Here is a 19,719-nt window from a genome sequence, read left to right on the forward strand (position 1 = left end):
TATGGAAATTAAGGTTTTAAAAGCGGGTTAACAACAAACCCAAAAGAAATTTGGTTCATACCGCCATTTCCCTGGGGCATCAAAAAATGAGAATAAGTGGTATTTTGGGGGGATCATTTGGGTATGGACATGCTTGAGGTCTCTTGGGAGATCTACTAGTTTGGGGTCTAGTTGTTTTTCAGGGCTACAAGGTGTTTAGCTTTTTGAGTATACCCTATTCCATCCCATTTGTATACTGAAACTACAGTAAAGGTATTCCTTATTTATTTACTTATTTATTTTTTTTAAGAGGGGAGGAAGGGGAAGACAGAGAGGGAGAGAGAGAATCTTAAGTGTGTTCACAGTGGAGCCCCATGTGGAGCTTGATCTCAACACTGTGAGATTATGACCTGAGCCAAAAACAAGAGTCAGACGCTTAACCGCTTAACCAACTGAGCCACCCAGGCGCCCTGAGGTGTTTCTTTGAAAGCAATTTTAGTATTATCTGTGTATTTTCCCTTTGCCTTCACTTAGGAAAAGCTATTTTGCTAAGATAACCCGGACTCTGTGACAGGCCTAAGCATATAGCTGTATCAAGATCCATAGTCATCACCTTTTCTATACCAGTAATCTCCTCCACAAATCTTCTTCCTAATTTTATTGCCTGTTTTCAAAATGGAGGCTATAGGTGGAAGTTAGGAAGAGTCGAATTTCCAGATGACTGAGGAATAGTAGAAAGAAATGTGATTCTACAATTAACGTTGATTCATTTGCTTTGCTAGGGAACACTTCTCACGAAAGAATGACTTCATAATGCCATTGTGAGGAGAAAACGACCTAACAAGGGTAAAGCACTGTGTCCAGTAGTAAGCTTCCGATAAATGTTATGTATTATTATCCTGATGCTAAGAAAAATAACACTTGTTCAGAAAAATTTTATTTTTACCAGTCATGTTCTTGTAGAAAATTCAGAAAACGTAGATAAGCAAAGAAAGGATAAAAATAACCTGTAATTCCATTATCAAGTGATTATATATATATGCACTTCAAACATCTTTCCATTCACGTTTATACATTTTTGACTAAAGGTGAGACAATATTGAACAATGCTGCTTTGCAACTGAAAGCCTCTCTTACGATGCATTTCACACATTATTTCATATTGATATACAGTTTCGCTGCATGATTTTTTGTGTTCATAGAGTTGCTCCACATTTTGCTCAGGCAATCCCCTATTGGACATTTAAGTTATGAAAATATTTCTACATAAAAAGGAATTGGATGGTGCAGAACTTCGCAATATTCAGTTTTTTATACTCCAGTAAGCGCTCCCCTTTACAGCATGTCCCTCGGTCCAGCAACTGAGGAACGCACGATCTTAGCATGTTCTCTCAATTGCTTCCAAGCCCTTCTTTTGTGTGAGTATTACTAGAGGAGTGTCGAATTTCTCTTATCCTCAAGTAAGTTTCCAGAGCATTCAGAGGACTGGAAGACCTATTCCTTATGACTGTTCATAGCACCTCTGGAAGCACAGGCAGGGGAACCTGGCAAAGGACAACGCTGTTAGCAGTGCTTATTGAGAGTCTCTAGAACAATACTTCTAGAAACCTGGACAGAGTCCCCTGGGCGTGAAGTTACAAATGGCTAGTCCAAAGCCACAGTAATGACTGCTGCATTCAACACCTCTGAGGAGCTACTTCCTGGAGCCATCTTAAATCCTCCCCTTCCCTCGCAACTACGGAAGCCAAATGTGGGTTTTAATCCGAGGAATTTCAGCAGATAGATTGGCTTTGGTACATTTTCATTACCAAAACTATAGCACATGCTCGGGTGACTTCAGAATGTGACCACTTATTGATCAACAGATAGTTAGTGTGTATTTGGGGGTGAGAGAGGATACCCCTAGCGCGTATCCCCTTAATTAACCTGAGCCATACGAGTTATCTGAATAATTTCCACACTGACAAAAATTGGCATTTTCGTTACCTATTTATTACATTCTCTTTTTTATGTTTTTATTTTTCTAAGATTTCTTATGAGTGTGAAAATATGATTATACAAGTCAAGCACCTGGCTCGGTGCCTCATGTATAAGGCACACAATACACGAGATCTCTTTCCTTTTCTGCTCTTATAAAGGGTTACAGCTTACAAAGCACTTTGATGCCCATCATTCATTTGGTCTTGTAAACCCTGACAGGGTGGCACATCTATGTCCATTCTATGTACGAGAAGGTATTTAAATCTAGCTGTGTTAATCCTACTTCCTGTTTCAGATTATGAATTATTTCAAGACAAATGCCTTCCCTATGTTTGTTTCTACCAGATAGTTCAACATGTCAGAGTTCAATAAATAATACATGGCAACAGTGAGAATTTTTTTTCTATTGAAATCCATCTTAAATGGGGGTTGTAGCTGTTTTTTGCCTCCAGAAGTTTTGCTGCTGATAGAAAGAGACAAAGTACCCTTTCTAATGTGAATTTATGGAATGATTGTCTGCCCATAAAAAATTATTCTCCAGCTTGGAGCAATTAAAGTGGTCTCTCTCCTCTCCAAATTAATGTAATTAATACTATAGTCTTGGTTGTTTATCATGTCTTGATAATATCACAAGGGAATGAAAATATTGGCTCTTTTATCCCTTTAAATAGCTGAGATGGAACTGTTCAGGCTCTAATGTTACAACAGCTGTTTCTCATGTCCCAGAATATAATTGGTTGGTACTGAGGTTACTAAATTGTAAGAAACTGACTTTGGCTTTATGCTTGCCTACTTTTGGTGGAAGGAAGGATGGGAAATGTTAGCTTTCTCTTGTAATGAAAAGGCAAAACCTTTTCCAATGAAATGGCAGCTTCCGGGTCTCATCTGTGTAATTTTCTTTACCAACCCACTGTCTCCTGGTTTGCTGCATGACACGGCTGGGAAAGCAAGACCATTCTAGCTAGCTTCCCTCCTAATTAGCTCTCAACCCAACACAGCTGGTCGAAATGTATCAGGGCTTTCTCACGAGGGCCTCTTTCTGGAAGTCATTGTAAAGTGGTCTGGTCTCCAATGGCAAATTCAATAGGGGATTTGAGACCATAATTATCCCAAATCAGCTGTAGAAGGGAGGTTCTTTTATCTGAATATCTTTATGGCTTAGGGCAGTTGTTCTCAAAGTGTCATCCCTGGATCAGCACCAACAGCATCACCTAGGAACTGACTAGACATTCAGATTCTCAGGGCCACCCTGGAACTATTGAAACAGAAAGTCTGGAAGAGGCAGGAACTAGCAGTCTGTTTTAACAAGCTCTCCGCGTGATTCTGATGCATACTGCATTTTTCAGACCCACTGGTTTAGGGTCTCACCAGGTTTTCCTGGTTTGTGATGGCCTACTGCCAGCCTATCTACTGCCTACCGCCGTTAGTCTCTCACAAAATAGAGCGTATGGCACTTTTACACACGTGTAAAGTTCATACTCCTTTACACCAGCCTCCTCAGAGCAAACTCACTCATTGACACTCTCTTTTCCTCATTTGTTTCTGGAGTTGCAGGGCACAGCCGCAGTCTGTAATGTACAAACGAATCGTACGGCAATCTTGTTAAAATGCAGGTTCTGATTTAGCACGGCCAAAGTGGGGTTCCGACCCCCTGCCTTTCTAACAAGTTCCAAGGGGCTGCTGCTGGTCCAGAGATCACGCAGAGACTGGAGGAGGTGGCATCTAATTGTGAAACCAAGTAGGCACGGGAAAAACTACAAACCGTCCTAAAAACCTTTGTCAGTACAAATGAGAAATCTAAGAAATAGAAGAGTTTATCAGGTCAGGACTTGAAGAGGCCTGGACGAGATCTGTCCACTGCAGAAATGTTCTTTATGTCTGCTTTCTTCCTCCCTGGGCTCCCTGAGACCCTCCCTCTCTCTTCCCTCCCTCCTCCCACACAACACCCCCCTCGCTTTCCTTCCACCACTCCACCCCCACTCACACTTTGTTCACCTGCCTGCTCCTTTCAGACCGAAGCTGGGTTCTTTGTCGCTCCTCGCACCAGTTCTCATGAACCGAAAAGCTAGAACCAGGGCCAACACTTGCGCACGGATCTGGTGGGAAAACCAGAAGGTGGAATTTAAGGAGAAGACCTAACTTTACCACCTAGAGAAGCTTTTCCAGTTGCAAATCCAGTTGTTCACTACTGAGTTCTGATTTCCCTGGTGTTCTCCATCCAATGAGCTATATAGCTTCTCCATCGTTTCAATCTCTCCCTTTAGACGGGAAAGAAATTAAGTGTTATGTTGGATTTTTCCAGCAGCTTCCAGATTGGCAAATTTCCTTTAACCTTTGAGAATTACTTCCAAGTTTCCCTTTGAGGAAAGCTGGTGGTGTGCACAGCTGATCTCTTTACCCCCAGGTCTGGCTCCCCTAGCCTAGCTGCAAGTGTGTGAATTGGTGGAAGGGGCCACTTTGATATCTGCTGTGGAACAACAGCAAGAGAGTTTTAGAGACATGAAAAATAAAGCAAAGGGGTGATCTGTCAGCAAGGAAGAAAACCCAGGGCTTTGCTGTATGGGTAAATTCCTACTGGTTTCCTCCTGACTCTTTTTCCTCCACCATTTCTTCTTTGGTGGTTTTTCTTCCACCAGAATGTACATCCCTATAGTCTTATAATTGCCCTATAGTCTTCTTGACTTATGAGATTGGGAGAAGTATCAACTTAAATTTAGGAACAGAGGTTTTCCTTCTTTGCCGTGTTCTTATACTCTATAGGTTAACACAGTGTCACCCAACAAATATTAAGAATGCACATGAGCAGTGGTTGCACACATATAGAAAGCACTTCTCTTGACCATAAAAGCTAACTTCTTTCTTCTCTTCCTGTGGAGGTAAGTTTAGAGGGGAAATGTAGGTATCAATATTAGGCAGAATGAGCCAACAAGAAGAGGTATGGGAAGGACATCTGCTTGGAATGCAGGAATCAGGGACAGAGCGATGGAGGAAAACTTGATTTGGAATGTAAAAAATAAGGACGGAGGTGGCATGGAGTAGTGATAAGAGAATGAGGCTTAGAGTATGTGTTCTGATCACCTGTTAGTGAGTGGCTGTAGTCAGTGGATATCCAAGTGAGTGCATAAAAGCACTGCATGGGTTAGGAAATAAGTGAAGGAAATAGAAACTAGGTATTTCAAGCAGAAGAGGATTTAAAATAGGGAAATAAGTGGTTACAAAATTGTGGGAAGGATGGCAGGGACTGAAAACAGAGGCCACCACTAGGCTTCCAGGCTTCTCCTGCAGTTACCACCCCCATTTTAGGAAGCTACAGGAAAACCACTTTCACCATTACCAGTGCTCCACAGCCCCAAATGTGGTTCCTAGACCAGCCTTCCTGGTCACCGCCAGTGCTCCCATTTGATGAGACTGTGAATCAGCCAACACCAACACTGAAGATGAATGGTCCTCCTCCTTTCCACTGACCAATCTCATGAGAGTCCAACTCATTGGTAAACCCTAAATTGCATCTGGACCTAACAGCAAGGACAGACTGGGGAATGAAATTTTCAGCTTTCTGGGCTGTAAGGTATGAGGAAAACTGGAGACAGAGGTGTGAAAATGGATGCTAACGATATGTGGTGTAAGTATCAAGTACAGTGCAGAGAAGCAAGAAACACTGGTCTGCATTAGAGGAATAAGTCATGTTGGGTGAAGTCAGCTCAAAGACTGATGTCAGGGTTTTGGCAAATAATAAATTAAAAAAAATATTTCCTTCAAGCTGAAGGGAAGTCCAATGACAGAAGGAAAGGACTGTCACAAGAAACTGGCAGAGAAGGAAACATAAGTGCATGCTTCTCCCATTCATCCAATGGAAACTAACAATAGCTTCCATTCTGTCTGGCTAGGGTAGAGAAGACACTATCACAGCTTGCTCATCCCCTGAAGCCGGACCCCCATGTCTTCCTCCTGCTTATCCACCAGAAGGCCGAGACCCCTTTACCATTAGCTCTCATTCAGACTCTATGAGCTGGGACCTTCCCCTTCCTGCTCAACCCCCTAGGGTGATAAGCACATTTTCCAGCAGCTCTGGAGTCAAGGCTGCTTACAGAGACTGTGCCAACTCAAACATGTCCAGCTGGAAGTCGCTGCCTCCCAGCCTTCCTTCCCTTTCCCCTCCTCCCCACTGAAACCACAGGGGCTTCTGAACCTTCTGACAAGCAGACATGAGATAAAGTAAGAGAAGCAAGTCCCACTTCCCAGGGAGGAGCACAGATCTAGCAGAAGGGTAGCAAGTCCTAGCCTTTTAAAAACGTGGACACTCTAGAAAGTGGCACAATTGAGGTAGAAGAATAAACAAGTGGAGTGGAAGAATAGCTAGCACACAGTAGAACACTCGAGCACAGCCAAAATGCTTTCACACTCCCACCTCAGCATACCCTCCACGAAATCCGGGAGTCTCTCTGTCTTACATATTGCTGTTTCCCTGTGCCTGGAACAGGATCGAGGGTGTAGCAGGCAATGCCTCACTGAGATGGAGGGCACTGTACCACGGAGAAGTCAGCACTCAGCATTTGTTCCCTGACATTCTGTAGCCTCTTTTGCAGTTCAGTTGGTCTGTATGATTGTTAGTTCTGGCCATCAGGCTATGAGTGGAAATGACGTGTGTCACCTCTAGGAAAGGGTAGTTAAAAGCTCTGAGCTTTCTCCACCTTTCTCTTCCTTCCCTGCAGGAACCTTGGAAACCATGTCTTGACTCAAAATACAGAACACTGGACCTCTGAGTCACTGGATGCCTCCCCTTGCCTCACCGATCTGCATCAGATTTTACATGAGTTTTGTTGGGCTACCTGAGATTTCAGGGTTTTTATGTTACAGCAGCATGACCTAGACTATCCTGACTGATAGATGCTGAACCATTCATACATTAATTCAGCACACATGTATTGAGTTCTCCAGAGTGTTGGTCACAGGGGACAAGAGACTGGCATAAAAGATATGAAGCTATAGAAATTTTAAGAGGTTGACAATATTTTCCTGACTCAGGCTTAGGAAAGCCTTGGGATTTCTGTAGCTATTTGTATAATAGAACAGAAATACTTAGTAAATTGAGACTGCCATATGCTTAGAGAAGACTCAAAAATGAAAACATCCTTACATCTTACATGTCTTACATTTTGCAAAGGCTGTCATGTGCATGATCTTACTAGATTCTTCTTCATAACCCTATGAGGATGACAAGTTAGGTATTATTATTCCCATTACCATAGTGGAAAATGAAGTCTAGGCAGCAGAGAGCCTATGCAACAAGCTGCTTTCCAACAAACAGTCTGATGTTTAACTTTCCATGATGCAAAAATACAAGCACAGAAGCTGAGATGTAGGTTAAGAGGACACGAATGAGACAGGAAAGAACTCTAGTAGTTTTGGCATAAAGAGTAAGAATGTTAGCTCCAATTCAGTGAGTAACAGAAGCCATATGGATCTTAAATGGACTATCATCATACTTAGTTTATCTTTGTGATTCCACCTGACTCCATGAAAATTACTAGGAGGTGAGCAAAGAAGAAAGACAATATCTGGGCGTTCAAATCTAGACAACCACATCCAAGGAGAAGAATAAAGGAGGGCTAGGAAGAGTCATGGTCCTGAACATGGTCCTGGTCATCCATTATGACCGTTTCTGGCAAATTTCGGAAAAGAGCCTCTTGTTGGGACAGTTCTCAACGGTCTATGTTCTAGGATAACAACCTCAGCTCACTGTACCATGAAACAAGACCTTCTTAGGCTTAGCAGTGGGTAGCCACACAAATCTTGTAGCCTTAACTAAATATTTTCACTACATATCTGGAGACTGTAGAGACACATAAAAACACTGGCACTTAATTAGGAAAGTTTTTGCAAGTCAGCCCCAAAGAAAGACCATGCATCTCTCCTGGGTCTTTGAACTTCTTGTTGCCACTGCCAAAATTAACAAATGTTAGACGCAGACTCTGCTACTCGACAATGTATAAGTCACGAACTGAAATGATATTAACCTTTTAAGAATCCATCTCAGCATGAACTCTACATCCAAATCCTACTTTTATCTCTGTGTAGAGTCTACTTCTGCAACTTCCCTTATATTCTTCTATAAGTTCCCTCTTGCCTTATATCATCTAATATCTTTCAATGCTTCAAACCCTAAATCAAGTCTCTCTCATTCTGGAACCTTGCCCTGACCATCCCTACCCACTTCGGACTGTACATTTATCTATTCAATTCATATCTTTTGAGTGCTAACTTTATTGGGCAAACTGTGTTAGGCACTGGAGACACAATGGTAAGTTGGGCAGCTCAGATCTATGGGCTAAATTCCAGTGTTAACAGACCAGAGTATTTGTTTCCTGCTTTCTGCTTCTACAACAAATTCAAGCACTCTTACATTGGCCCTTAGAACACAATGGCGGCATGAATGCTTGGCTACCTTTGTACAAGTAAGCTCTTTGATTGTATGGACCATACATGTCTTGTACATTTCTGGTCCCTGCAGTGTCAGGCAAAAGTGGGCTGATTGAGGCACATCTATTGATATATACAAGTGACTAATATTATCCTGTGTCATATACTTTGTGGGGGTGCATAGAGAGAGGAGAGTGAGGGAACAGGAGGCATGTTTTTTTTTTTTTTTAATTTAACTTTATTTTTTTTTTCAACGTTTATTTATTTTTGGGACAGAGAGAGACAGAGCATGAACGGGGGAGGGACAGAGAGAGAGGGAGACACAGAATCTGAAACAGGCTCCAGGCTCTGAGCCATCAGCCCAGAGCCTGACGCGGGGCTCGAACTCACGGACCGTGAGATTGTGACCTGGCTGAAGTCGGACGCTTAACCGACTGCGCCACCCAGGCGCCCCATGGAGGCATGTTTAGACTTGGTTTGCCTAGAGCACAGACACAGAGATTTGTTAGAATGATGAATAATCCATAGCAGGCATGGACTAGGACCTGTTTATTTCCAATCTGCTTTAAGAAGTTTGATATGGAACTTCTTCTGGTTGAATAACTCAGCTCATACTACTTGTTTTAGCTTACCAATAGATACTACACCAGGAAATTCATGACGCTGGGGAAAAAAAACCCAGTGAATTCCCTAAGGTGGACTTTGAGTTGTGTGTTTTGGGGGCATAGTCAAGGACCTGTGATTACCTGTACATCTGATACTGGGAATCATTGGGGCTGGGTGAAACCAACAGATGCACAGTACCTATGAGTTCAAGTCCTCTTCCTTTTAGATAATGTGTTTTGCAGACTTCTTATTTATAGTATTAATGTTATAGGATCCCCAAGTCAATTTACATAATTTTTTCACAATTGTAAAAAGATTTGACTATGGCATTATGATTATTATTTTTTTTTTAATTTTTTTTTCAACGTTTTTATTTATTTTTGGGACAGAGAGAGACAGAGCATGAACGGGGGAGGGGCAGAGAGAGAGGGAGACACAGAATCGGAAACAGGCTCCAGGCTCCGAGCCATCAGCCCAGAGCCCGACGCGGGGCTCGAACTCACGGACCGCGAGATCGTGACCTGGCTGAAGTCGGACGCTTAACCGACTGCACCACCCAGGCGCCCCGGCATTATGATTATTTTTAAAGCCAGAAGAAAACTTTAGGGTTAAACCTGTCTGAAACCCTCCATTTCACACATGAGGAAACTGAAGCATAAATAACCTAAATGACTCACCATAGATCATATAATCAATTGGGATCAGAAGCTGAATTAAAGGGGCGCCTGGGTGGCTCAGTCGGTTGAGCAACCGACTTCAGCTCAGGTCACGATCTCACGGTTTGTGAGTCCAAGCCCCACGTTGGGCTCTGTGCTGACAGCTCGGAACCTAGAGCTTGCTTCGGATTCTGTGTCTCCCTCTCTCTCTGCCCCTTCCCCACTCATTCTCTGTCTCTCTCTGTCTCAGAAATAAACATTTAAACAAATTTTTTTAAATAAAAAAATAAAAAAAAAAAAGAAGCTGAATTAAAATGTGGAACTCATGACGCTTACCTGTGCCTTTTACACCACATCATGGTGACTGAGTTAGGGAACGGCACCTGCTGGCAAAGTGCACCGTAGCAACTTCCTTCTATCTGTGTTATACATACCCAGGCTGATAAATAGTAATTATCAGTGGTAACTTTTTAGAAATGTGGAGTATAGACCTCAGAGAATCTACAGCAAAGGGGGATCAAGTCAAATTTACAAGAATTAATCTCCAGGGGTGACTCAGTGGCTCAGTCAGTTGAGTGACTTATTTATTACAGCTCAGGTCATGATCCCGGTGTTGGGGGATCGAGCCTGATGTTGGGCTCCATGCTGAGTGTGGGGCCTACTTAAAATTCTCTGTCTCTCTCTCTGTGCACCCCCCACTCCTCTAAAATTAAAAAAAAAAAAAAAGAATTAGTCTCCAATTTTATTAATCTCCAACTTTCTGAGCAAGGGAAAGGTGGGAGTGTTCCAAATAGAGAGGAAAGAATGTAGATTCCAGAAAGTGAGACAATATTCTCAAGTGTTATGGAAAACAGAAGGTGGGAAGACCTGAGGAGGACAAGGTCTATGTACAGTCTTTTCCTGGGTCCCCAGCCTAGGTTACAGCAGCTTGTTTATATAACCCCTTGTGTTTGTTTCCTGTGGCTGCCATAACAACTTGTGACCAACTTACTGGCTTAAAACAATAGCAGTGTGTTTGTTCACAGTTCTGGAGGCCAGAAATCCAAAATCAAAATGTCAGCAGGGCCCATTTAAGGCTTACCCAGGTAACCCAGTGTTATCTCTTCATCTCAAGATCTTTAACTCAATCACATTTGCAAAAATCCCTTTTTCTAAATATGGTCATATTCACAGGATCTAGGAATTTACATGGATCTCTTGTGGGAGGGGGCATTTTTTTGCCCATCACACCCCTTCACTTATAACTTCATTGCACATATTCATTATTTGGATAATTACTTTTAATAGCCTCCACCCTTAATGTGAGCATCCAGAAGGACATAAGTCTTGTCTGCTTTATTCACTGCTGCTTCCAAAGCACCTAGCAATAGTACCTGGGACATAGCAGATATTTAATAAATGCATGGGGATTAAAAGTAAGGAGGGAAGGAAGGAAGAAGGGAGAAAGGGAGGGAGGGAAAAAAAACATAAGAGGGAGGGGTGAGCAAGGAGGAAGGTGGGGAAGAAGGAATGTTGGGGGTGGGGGGGGGGACAGAGAGTGGGAGCAAAGACAGAGAAAGGAGAGGAGAGGAAATCTCCATATCTCACTACTAGTTCTTATCAGAGGGGCAAAGGTGGGAGAAACAAGGATGGGTTTTATAAGTTGAAGGTCACAATTAGTAAGTGATGAAGCTTGTATTTGAAATCCATTGCTATCCAGTACAAGCAGCCCTGGCAGATGCTGGGGGTTAGGTTAGGGTGGGAGGATTGGTGTACAGAGAAGTACATGGAATGCTTGCCCTCAAGGAGTTCACAGTCTCCTGGGGGATCCAGCTAGCTACTCTCTTTATACAGATGGTAGTGTGACAAGTACCAAATAAACAGGGCCTGGATTCTGAAAGATTTTAATGCCTTTGGATTTTATTCTATAAAGCAATATTTAGATGAGATTTCCAGGCATAAGCAGCAATCTTCAAAATTTGCTATTTTGATAGTAAAATAACAATTTTGTAGCTATTGTGTAATTTTAAGTACAAATATCTATTATGACTCATACTCAACTACATTAGCCCATGGGATTATCCTAAAGGGTAAATTACATACTTGGCCTAAATCCAACCACTGGAAAATACCCACTTGAAAATGCACAATTATGTCATTCCTGAAATGCATTTCATGTATGAATCTAAGTCTTCAAATCCGAATATTCTTGAATTTTGACCAACATCTGTGAACTGTACAGGATCAAGACATTATTTAGTGTTGAACACTGTCTTGAGCATTCATTCATTCATTCATTCGTTCATTCAGTCATTAACATGGTTGTTTATTGAGATCCTAATGTGTGTTGTTCTGGGAGCTGAAGATACAATTTGAATAAGAATATAGCCCTTACCTTCAAAGAGTTGCAGTCTGTGTTAATTGGGTTAACCAGAGAGCGGATGCAGTGACAAATTTAGGAATGCAAGAGGGTTATTAGAGAATGACCCACGGAAGTGAAAGGGTGAGGGAACCCTTTCTCCCCAAAAGCAGATAAGACATCTGAGAAAGGAAAGAGAGGTAGGCTCAGGCAAATCCTCTCTGGCCAGTGAAAAACCTGGGCTTGCTGTATGGAGAGTAAAGAGAACAGAAGACAAGACTCAAATTCAGTGTTTTTCTGCCCCATGAATGGGATGAAGAAAGTTCAGAGAGACTCATACAGTCAATGTCTCTGAGCACAGGCTGAGGCAGAACAAGCCTCAGACCACAATGCAGAGCTGATGAAGTCTCTGCCAACCCAAAGATTTCCCACTAGAAGTCCTGCATTAGCCCCAGCACCACTCTTCCGCTCACTGGCTGGGGCTGCCCCCAAAGACCAAGGCCTCAACTTGAAAGGGAGGTAGATCTCTACGGCATTAACAGCTGGAGGCCGTCAGCTAACTGCACTCCTTGCAGTTAAATAGCAAGTTCTTTCTTGAAGGGAGATCAAAGTGACGCAACCCCCTGGCTGCCACATGGTGCGATCAGGAAGAAGGCAAGTAAACAGGCGATTTAAATCCAGTGAGGGTAATGACAGGGTGCCACCGGAGCTTAAAGGTGGAGCACCACACTCAGACTTGGGGACAGGAACACTTCCAAGAAGACGTAGCATTTAAGATGGAGCCAGGATTACAAGTAGAAGTTAGTCAAACGAAGGGGGTAGGGCTAACTAGATATGGTTCAGGGCAAGGAAACGTTGTGTACAAAGCCTTGTGGGAGACAAAGCATAGCACATTTCGGGGAATGGCAGGACCTACAGTTTGATTTTAGTATTACATTGTGGGGAGGTAATAGCAAGAGATAAGGCTGGAGAAGTAAGTAAGGGGTAAATAATGAACAGCCTTGGACACTGTGCTAAGGAATTCGGGCAGCATAACCACATGCAAAATGGTCTGTGATTGGAACATACAATTACCCACATTTTTCTCCCAATCAGTAGACAATCCTGAAGACCCCGTGTCCCAATTCTCTGTACTTACTGAGACACTAGTGATCCTTATGCTTAACCCACCGAGCCACCCAGGCGCCCCCTAGTGATCCTATGAAAAGGCAACTGTGTTACCTCTGAGGAAGAATATAATTATCACCCATTGTCATTTTGACCAATATTTGTATCCAAGGCCACCAGTCTACCCCAACTAGGAGAGAAATCACAGGACTGGTTGGCGAGATTGAGAAGGTTAGCATTATGGAACTCTAAGAAGAATCAGAATCTGAGGAACTATTCTGAGTTTCCAGTATACCAGGAAAAAGGGGCACAGACAAGAATGTGTTTTGCCTACTTCTGATTTAGAGAGCAGTGTTTTTAAAAACGACCCCTGAGATTTCACTTCTGTGATTCTGTTCTGAGAAAAATCATAAATTTAAGGTTTTATAATGATTGCTGATGACAGTAACGACGGCTAACTTCTAAAGGTTGGTGTTTGCCATTGCCATAGCTAAGTGCTTCACACCTGATTTTATACAATGCTCAGAATGACCACATTGTACCTAAGAAGGACGAATGGTATTAATTATGCCCATTTTTCTATCAGAAAATTAAAGCTGGGAGAGGTTAACATATTCTAGGTCACATAGTTAAGTGCACAAGGAAAATAAACAAAACATTACTTTGAAAAAATCAGAAACAATTTAAAGGGAAAGTATTATACAAATTTTGGGTATGTATATTAAAAGAAATAATTATTAAAAAGATGTTTTTGAATTGTCTTTAATGACATTAACAACGTCATTATGGTATGGTGTTTAGTGAAAAGAATGGAATGCAAAATTACACATACAACATGACCTTCTTTAAAAAAAAAAACCCAGCTTCGCTGAGGTATAATTTACATACCATAAAACTTAACGATTTTAAGCGTACAATTCAACGATTTTTGGAAAATCTACAGTTGTGGAAGTTATACCACAATCCAGTTTTAGAGTATTTCCATCATTCCCTTCCCACCAAAAAAAATCTCTCATGCCTGTTTGTGGTTAATCCCTATTCCTACCCCCAGCCAGAGTTGACCCAAACAGATTTTTTTCTCTACAGATTTTTCCTTTCTACACTTTATATAGATGGAATCATGTGACAATTTGCATATGGTTTCTTTCAATTAGCATAAGATAATGTTTTTAAAGTTTACCCATGTTGTAGCATATATCATAGTTTGTTGCTTTCACGTGCTAAAAAGCATTCCATTACATGGTTGTTACGCATCTTTTTTACCCATTCACCAGCTGATGGACAATTGGACTGTTTCTACTCTTTGGCTATTATGAAAAACGCTGCTATGAATATTCGTGTGCAAATCTTTGTGTGGACATTATGTTTTCTTCTTTTCTTTCTTTCTTTCTTTCTTTCTTTCTTTCTTTCTTTCTTTCTTTCTTTCTTTCTTTCTTTCTCTTTTCTCTTTCTTTCCCCTTCCTTCCTTCCTTCCTTCCTTTCCCTCCCACCCCCTTTCTTTCTTAGATATCCCAGTGTGAAATTGCTGGGTAATGTGGTAAATATATGTTTAACTTTTCAAGAAATGACAGAATGGTTTTCAAAATGGGTGTCCCATCGCCCCCAGAAATTCATGAGAACTACAGTTTCTCCACATCCTCACTAACACTTACAATTCTGTGTATATTTTTTATAGCCGTTCTAGTAGGTGTGAAGTGAGAGTTCCTTGCGGTTTTAATCTGCATTTACCTGAAGACTAATGATGCTGAACACTTACTTGCCATTCATATATCTTCAAATCTTTTGTTGATTTTTACTGGGTTGTTTGCTTTCTTATAATTGAAAGTTGAGAGTTCTTTGTATCTTGTGAGTGCAAGCCCCTTACCAGATAAAAGATTTACGAATATTTTCTTTTTCAGTTTGTGGCTTGGTTTTTCCTTCTTTTCGCAGAGCCTTTCAAAGAGCAGAAGTTCTTAATTTCGATGAAGTACAGTAATTTTTTCTTCTATGGAATGTGCTTTTGGTGCTTGTCCAAGAAAGTCCTGACCAATCCATGGTACCAAAGAGTTTCTCCTGTTTTCCTTAAGAAATTTAATAGTTTTCAGTTTTTTAAGCCCATGATACATTTTTAGTGATTTTTGTGTGTCATGTCAAGCATGTACTGACGTGGCTTATTTTTCATTTACTTTATTTTTATTTTTTATATTGACAGCCAATTATTTCAGCATAATTTGTTAAAAAGACCATCATTCTCAAAAGAATCACCTTTGCACCTTTGTTGAAAATAAATTGGCCACATGTGTATAGATCTATTTCTGGATTCTTTATTCTTTAAAAAAATTTTTTTTAATATTTATTTATTTTTGAGAGAGAGTGAGAGACAGAGCATGAGCGGGGGGGAGGGGCACAGACAGAGGGAGACACAGAATCCGAAGCAGGCTCCAGGCTCTGAGCTGTCAGCACAGAACCCAACATGGGGCCCAAACCCACGAACGGTGAGATCATGACCTGAGCCGAAGTCGGATGCTTAACTAACTGAGCCACCCAGGCACCCCTGGATTCTTTACTCTTTACCACTGATCTAATTGTCCTTTTTGCCACCAATACCACACTATCACGAGGACTTTGTACCAGTAACTCTCAACTGGAAGTGACTTTGCTTCACAGCAGGATTTTGGCTGAAATTGCACACTAGCATGATTTCTTTTTTCTTCCCTGTTTTGCTTTCTCCTCCCCCTTCCTGGTTTGTCCTGGGAACACAACTGAATTAACCATTCACACTAATTCCTTATCTAGGAGCCTTCTTCTGTGGAACCTAAGATGTGAAAACAGTACAGTGCCTGGAACATTATTAGTAATCAATAAATGTTAGCTGTTATTATTACTACTATTGCTGCTGTTAATTTTCCTCACCTCATTTTTTGAGGGGCTCCCTTTATAAAAGTGACAAATTGCATTTGCAGTATTCCTTTGGGCAGGCTGTAAAATTATGGTAGTATTTAACTATCTTAGTATTTCTCCTTAGTACCTAGCTTAATATTTATTCTTATGTATCTTAGTAAATTATTTATACTTAGTACTTACCTAAATATAAATTACCTTTGACTGGTATTACAAGAATGGTGTGTGTTCATTCTAATTATTTAATGTGGCTCTCTTTTTTTAACTGTGGAAACCCCAAATCTGGATGACACAGATCAGTCTCAGCAGAAGAAATTAAAAATAAAACAGAGCAGGGGCGCCTGGGTGGCGCAGTCGGTTAGGCGTCCGACTTCAGCCAGGTCACGATCTCGCGGTCCGTGAGTTCGAGCCCCGCGTCAGGCTCTGGGCCGATGGCTCGGAGCCTGGAGCCTGTTTCCGATTCTGTGTCTCCCTCTCTCTCTGCCCCTCCCCCGTTCATGCTCTGTCTCTCTCTGTCCCAAAAATAAATAAAAAATGTTGAAAAAAAAATAAATAAATAAAATAAAATAAAACAGAGCAATCATCAACAACCTGGAGTGATCATGTCCAGGACCAAATGCAGATTAAGACTTTGAGATATCAAAAATCATTGCCAAGGGCACCTGGGTGGCTCAGTCAGCTGAGTGTTTGACTCTTGATTTCAGCTCAGGTTGTGATCCCAGGGTCATGGGATCGAGCCCCATTTTGGGCTCTATGCTGGGCAAGGAGACTGCTTGGGATTCTTTCTCTCTCTCTCTCTCTCTCTCTCTCTCTCTCTCTCTCTCTCTCTCTGTCTCCCTCTCCCTCTGCCCCTCTCCCCTGCCATTACTCCTTCTCTCTCTAAAATAAAATAAAATAATAAAATAAAATATTTTTAAAAATCATCACCAAAGTATAAGTTGGGGGACCCCAGGGGCAGCTGGGAAATTCACAGAGAGCACCTATTCTCTATTATAATGCAATAAAAGCTAATTCCTGATGTTTCTGAGCTGGCACTGTCTTAAAGACCCAGGAGTAAAAGAATTATACTAAGCACCAGTTCAAATGTAAAGACCATGTCCAATCTCGGTCTTTATAACTTAGAAGAGATATAACAAAGTAGGATGGGTTCAGAAAAGAGCAGAGAAACAGTCAAATAATTGGCAAATTGAAGCTCTGAGGAAAGGTTAAATGAGTTTGGGTTGTTTACCCAGAGAAAGAAAGGCCAAAAGTTTTCTTAATACTTTTCTTCAAGAATTTAAAGTTGGCATCTGATCAGATATTCTACATCTCCAGAAAACAAAACTAAGCCCACGATCCACCTCCCTGACCCCCCACCCCCAAAATTAGCGAATTTAAGACTTAGAATAGAGTAAGAAACTAAGATTCAAATGAGGAAGAATTTCTTGACTCAGGGGTAAGTAAGGTATGCAAAAGTCTACTCCTGGTAGCAGAAGCTTTATTCCCAGTAATCTGTAAAATACAAGCACAATGCCAATCAGTAGCAGAAGTGGATGTTTTTTTTAATGGTGGCTGAAAATCCATGAAAGGTCACATAATCAATGTGAACAGATCTAACTCCAGTTGTCACCACTGCAGCTGCTGTTCAGACCAGCATTTGATATGCTGGGGGCTGTGCCAGACTCAACACAGCTGGCTGAAGCATCAGTATGGGAGCTGAGAAGATTACCATCCACAACCATGTATTTCACCTAATGGCTTTATCAGTGAGTTTTCACTGCATAACAAAACATGCCCAAACTCAGTGGCACAATGTAACTATTTCTTCCTGTGGGCTGAGGTGGTTTGGCTTCAAGTTGCAGATGCTGGATTGGCTCTGCTTCTTGCTATTTGTTGTAGAACCTGGGGAAAGGGGAAACATCTACCCAGGGGAAACTATTTCTACTGGTGAAAAGTAAAACGCCAAAGAGGAAGAAAGCCCCACTGCACAAGCACATCTCAGGTCTTTGCTTGTATCAGGTCTACTAGTATCTCATTCATCAAACTCAACATCACGAGACTGGAAAGTACATAAGGTCTTTTGTAGGAGGCACTGCAAAGATCCAAGGCAAAGGGTATGGATACAGAAACGAGTGAAGAATTGGGCGCCAGTACCTCCTTCCTGCAGAGAGAGGAAAGGTCAATCACTCAAGTAGCTTAGACCTGAAAGACCCAGTACTAAGGTGTGGGTTGGTACCAGAATGGCTCATGCAGGTGTATTCTTGCTTGCTTTGGCTGAACTATGCTTGATTTCCCATGTGGGCCATAGAAATGACTTTGCTCCTTGATACTGCTTTAGAAGGGCAATGACCAAAGGCCAGCCATGAGCTAAGGATTCTTCTAGGCAAGAGTGGCATCTCTACCTTTCCTGTTCCTCCATATCCCCCCAAAGCAAAAATCTATCCACACCCTATATTTTTAATGTGAATTAATGATACAACAACCTACACAGTTATCCAGTTCAGAAACCTGAACTTCACCCTTGATTCCGTTTTCTTTATCCCTTCATCTCATTTAAGTCTCTTTGATCTACAACTGAAATGACATACTGTCCCACTCTCTCTGCTACCTTTCTTTGAGATCTATCTTGCTTCTCACATGGATTACTACAGTGACCCTAACTGGTCTGCCTGCCACTGTCCCTCACCTCCCCAGTCCATCCACTGCATTGCAGTCAATTTCCTTTGGAAAAAGCAAATTAGATTATGTCAAAACCTGCTTAAACAGAAGTCAAAGGAGAGTTTTTGTTTTGTTTTGTTTTGTTTTGAGAGACAAATCTCAAAATCTTTATCATGACATTCAAGGATCTCTGAAATCTTGCTCCCTTTCCAGATTCACCTCACCTCAAACCCCTGGTACGCCAGTCACACTGGGCCCCACATTTTATATACAGTCCACTCACTTCAATAAATTAATGCATTTTCCCCTGCTGTTCCATATGCTTAGAATGCTCTTTCATGTGTCCTCTACCAGACCAAAATTTCTAATCATTATCCTCAAACATCACTGTCCTTTCAGAATTAATCATTCCCTCCTCCATGCTTCCATGGGCCCTTGTTCATCATGTTATCGTAGTGCAGGCCTCACATAAGTGTGCATGTATTGATTGCTCACAGAAACCCTGGGAAGAAAGAAGAGCATCAATAACTCCTTCACAATGCAGAAAACTCTTCAGAAAGCACTTAGCCTGGAAGCTGTTCTTTCCCTTCCTGAGGTCCAGGGTGTTCTAGAGAATCCCTTCCACCACTAAATTTCAGTAGAGGCAAGGAATCTGCATGGCTGTAACAGAGAGCAGGGCAGAGCAGACATCAAAGGTTAGTGAGCATGCTATGGTCCAGCACTGCACCCATATGTGCAATAGTACATTAGGAACAGTAATAGCTTGGGGAAGAGTGAGATACCTAGTGAAGACTTAGAACCTTGAGCACTGATAGAAAAAGAGAATGAAATTCTCTGTAATAATGTATCAACCTTAGAATAAAAAAGGTAAGCAAATGGCCTAGCATGGGACCAGTCTGGGTCACCAAAAGGACTAAAAAGCAGACCTAGAAGCTGGAGATAAGCTGAAAAGGCTAGACCCCACCATGATGGTGCAATTCCTTTGGGTGACACTGTTAACAGGACTGCTCACACTACACTTAAATTTTAGTTAGCTCTGTGTATTAGTTATGGCTCAGTTATTAAACTTTAATACTGTATATACATGTATATCAACATACATATATTTACTTATTA

At 41.6% G+C, this 19,719-nt stretch overlaps 1 long non-coding RNA gene across 2 annotated transcripts in view; it reads right to left on the minus strand.

Moving 5' to 3' along the window:
• LOC131494473 (uncharacterized) overlaps positions 1-19,719 on the minus strand; it is a 49,613-nt gene that overhangs the window by 9,973 nt on the left and 19,921 nt on the right. The window lies entirely within an intron of this gene.

Source organism: Neofelis nebulosa, chromosome 14 (genome assembly GCF_028018385.1).
Source record: "Neofelis nebulosa isolate mNeoNeb1 chromosome 14, mNeoNeb1.pri, whole genome shotgun sequence".
Lineage (NCBI taxonomy): Eukaryota > Metazoa > Chordata > Mammalia > Carnivora > Felidae > Neofelis > Neofelis nebulosa.